The sequence below is a fragment of the Balaenoptera musculus genome, chromosome 15, assembly GCF_009873245.2.
Source record: "Balaenoptera musculus isolate JJ_BM4_2016_0621 chromosome 15, mBalMus1.pri.v3, whole genome shotgun sequence".
Classification (NCBI taxonomy): domain Eukaryota; kingdom Metazoa; phylum Chordata; class Mammalia; order Artiodactyla; family Balaenopteridae; genus Balaenoptera; species Balaenoptera musculus.
In genome coordinates, this window is record NC_045799.1 from 37,793,436 (window position 1) to 37,797,536 (window position 4,101).

At 43.0% G+C, this 4,101-nt stretch overlaps 1 non-coding gene across 1 annotated transcript; it reads right to left on the reverse strand.

The window, feature by feature from the left end:
• Positions 1-3,049: 3,049 nt before the first annotated feature.
• Positions 3,050-3,165, reverse strand: LOC118882130. Its single transcript, XR_005016683.1, has one exon. It is a non-coding gene; the product is annotated as a U5 spliceosomal RNA (small nuclear RNA).
• Between the last annotated feature and the right edge of the window lie 936 nt (positions 3,166-4,101).

A 4,101-nucleotide genomic window follows, 5' to 3' on the forward strand; every position in this document is an offset into this window, starting at 1 on the left:
GAGGACACTGTGGGTGATAAAAAGGGTTGCAGCCAGTTACCGAGCCCAGGTACCAAGGTCCCCCTTCTCTGTTTACTCTGCCCCAGCCCCCTTCGGCTCCCATGCTGACAAGGGCCAGGAGAGCCTTTATCCGCTCAGAGATTTATTGAAAGGAGGGGAGATAGTAAAAGGGAAAAACTCAGAATTGCTTTCAAATAGTGAGGGAAGATTTTACAGAAGAGGAGAGAGTTTAGAAGAAGCCTGATCTGAGAACACACAGAAAATTCAAAGAATGATAAGGGGCCTCTTTGCAAACACATCCCTTAGTTTTGGGGGGAAGGAGAGAAACGATTATTATTCAGTAGATTGCCTGGATTCCTCTTTTTGCTTCATTGTACCACTGCCAGAAATTGACTTGTAATACAGTTTAGCCAACCTTATCACTTCTTACCTCTGATAAACAATGGATCAGGGCTTTTTCAGGTTACATGTGTTTTTTAACCATCAGCATTATGCCCCATAGAATATTTTCATAGCAATATACATACATTGAATGCCAGAGCATTAAACCAAATGTGGAGCCCTTCTAAGCATGGCTCCCTATGCAACTGTATGAGTCATATACTCAAGATATTGGTCCTGAGCTTCCCTGGTGGCGCAGTGGTTAAGGATCCGCCTGCCAATGCAGGGGACACGGGTTCGAGCCCTGGTCCGGGAGGATCCCACATGTCACGGAGCAACTAAGTCTGTGCGCCACAACTACTGAGCCTGCACTCTAGAGCCCGCAAGCCACAACTACTGAAGCCCACGTGCCTAGAGCCCATGCTCCGCAACAAGAGAAGCCACCGCAATGAGAAGCCTGCGCACCACAACAAAGAGTAGCCCCCGCTCACTGCAACTAGAGAAAGCCCGCACGCAGCAACAAAGATCCAACTCAGACATAAATAAATAAATAAATTTTTTTAAAAAAAAAGATATTGGTCCTGGAAATAACCCAAGGGCAGTAATACAAGTTGCAGAAACCTCACCAGCTTTCTCCATTCCTTACCTCTCACTACTGAGCTTTAGTTTTGGATACTTGGTCTAAACCCTGGGCCAGGTTCTCCTTTAACTCTCCTTGTTAAAAAAAAAAAAAAAAAAAAATGGAACCAGCCCAATGCACCACTGTTACGATCTTCTGCTCAGTGACTACCCTGGGAACCTGGACCAGGAGCTGGGAATGGAATGGTATGATGGAAAGAGCTGGGCATGGGTCAACCTGGGAGCCATGTCCCAGTATGGATCATGCGTTGGCTCCTAAGTAATTTTTAATTCTTGCCCAGAAGTGACTTTCTTATAGAACCGCCTGTGAGGTATCATCTTCTTGGTTCTTTGAAAACAAAAAATTGGCAGCCAAAGCAGGCTATTCAAATTAGGACAGTCTTGAGGGGAGAGAGGGAAATGCCCACTTTGCCATTGGGCATAAGCTTCCAATGGAAAGTACATGTCCAATTTGTGATGATATTCACAGTAGAAACCCCCCCTCCCTTCTCTGCTTTCTGATGGGTGGTGTTCTAAGCCCTGACTATAAAGTTTTGTCTTCAGTGACTAACAGTTTGGTAAATCTCATCTAACTTAAAAGATTTGGAGTGGAGGGAAGAGTTCTCCATCCTTGAGGGAGTTTTTGTAGCTGCGCTGGGAATTGTATCAGGATGTCCCATCAGAGTGACAGTGAGGTGGGATTTGAGATTCGTACAAGACCATGGGTTAGAAACCCTAAAGTCTGCTAAAAATCAGGTACAAACAACTATGCAAGTTCAGAATAAGAGGTCAGAAGTTGAAGAGAAGAAGGAGACTTGGTGGGGAGGGGCTTCCCAACCTCTGGATGGCATAACAGAAAGGTGCTGGAAGTTTCGGGAGAACAACCTCTGGGGGAGTGGTGGGAATTAGGAGAGTGGGACAAGTAGGAGGACAGAGCCAAAAAGCCAGCTATATACAAGCTTTGGTTACCAAGGCAACCCGTTCAGCATTTTCTTCTCTTTCCTCTAAGGTATGTGGAGTGTAGTTGCCAAGCAGAGGTGGTGCCTGTTGGCTGAAGCGGGCCTGGTAGGAGGCAGAGCAAGAGGAGGCTCTATAGGAAAGAGTGTAGAAACATACAAGTATCAACATAAGCGAGTGTAGAAACCTATACCTGTGCAGTCCTCGACATTCAGTTGTTCTGAAGAGGAAATCTCTGCATTTTCTATTTTTGGTCTGATAAATAAGCTCTTCCAGGGTAAGGACTATTTATTCTGTTCTTGTCCTTCTATTCTAGAACATATGACACCATTATCATGCCCTCATTCTCTACCCCTTATTTTGAGGGGGTATGATTGAGGCATAGTTTGGATACAGTAAAATACAAAATTTGAAGGCTATAGTTTGTTGAATTTCTATGTCTCTATATACCTGTGTAACCACCACCTGGATCAAGATAGAGAACATTTCTATTCCTCCATGAGGTTCACCTGGATCCCGTTCCTATCAATACCTACCCCTCTTAAACCAGAGGGAGCCGCTGTTCTGACTTCTAACCCTGTGTAGTAGTTCTCCCTGTCCTTCAACTTCATACATATTATTTTTATCCTCTGTATGCTCAGCCCAGTAATGTGAATGCTGTATGCGGGCTTGGTTGAATCATAGAAAAACCTAATAGCTTAATCAAAAGAGCTGTGGAAGCATGGTGATGTTACTAAAGGTCTGTGATTTTTACCAGTTAGACATCATGTAATCTAGAGAAAGTGGCTTTCTTTTTTTTTTTGGCTGCGCTGCGTGGCTTGTAGGAGTTTAGTTCCCAACCAGGGATTGAACATGGCCCACGGCAGTGAAAGCACCGAGTCCTCACCACTGGACAGCCAGGGAATTCCAGGATGCCAAGGCGGGACAAGAGGAAAAAAACACCAGGGGAAAAGAACAAAGATCATAAAGTGAGAATGCACGTATGAAAGATTAGGTGTTCTGAAGATAAGCACGTCAAGTGAGTGGAGGAAATTAGCAATAGCAAGGCGCCTTAATGAGGTAAAGGACTGTCTGTTTTTCGTACACATTTGTAAGCCTTGCAAGAGCAAGGCCTCAAAAAATTGGGTAAAGGCTCAGAATTGTTTCTCTCCACGGAAATCTTTAGTAAAAGGCGAAAGAGTTATACGATCTGAAGAGAAACCAGAGTATGCAAGTGGCTTTCTGAATCTCAGTTTCCACATCTGTAAAGTGAGGGCCATAATTCTTTTTTATGTGCCTCAAAGGTAAATTCTGCATGAATCAAATATTTAAGGCAGACTATTTGGCATTTGGGGTTACGGTATCTTTTGGAGAGCATTAATTTAGATGTTACATAAAAGCATATATAAACTGTAAGATGCATTACAAAATATGATATTAAAGTATTAAGATGTCGAGTGATTGTAATCCTGGATATTTCTATCTGTGGATGCCTCTATGGAACTTGGGTTTCTCCTCAGTCATTCCAATGGTGTATGTCTGAGTGCAATGTGGTTATTACATGAAGTCTTCACTCTTCTGGAACCTTCTGTTACATGCCTCTGGTCTTTACAAAGTGATCATTAACTTCCAGGTGGCCTCCCATTCTGACTCCGGCAATGGGCCAATTTCTTGATTCTATCTCACAATGTAACTTCCAAAGTAAATGTCTATTAAGCCTTTGTGTAAACATTCCAGGCCTGTAGCAAAATCAACTGAACATAAATCACCCAAGGAAAACGGTTTAGGAAAATGTGTAAGTTTGAAAAATGAAGCAGTACAGTACAGTTTCATTGTGGATCTCTGGCCTCAGTTACCTCAACTAAGATTTCTCTGGTCTACATCACAGTTCATCCTCAGAGGTGGTGGTTTTCAGTTACTCCAAAGGGCTTTGCCCAAATATAGAGAAAACAAGCCCTCTGCATATAAAGACACCAAGATGCCTATTTGGAAATGGGCTTAACTGACCTTCTAAATAAAAGCCAGAATCTACCATGTCCTCGTCACTGACTGTATCTTTTCCACATTTAGAGGGTTCGGCTTTAGAAATCCAAGAGAGTGATTGTGATAAATTTGTTTTGCTTCAGTATTCCTTCTTTATTTAGAAATGGATGGTGGATGAAAGTT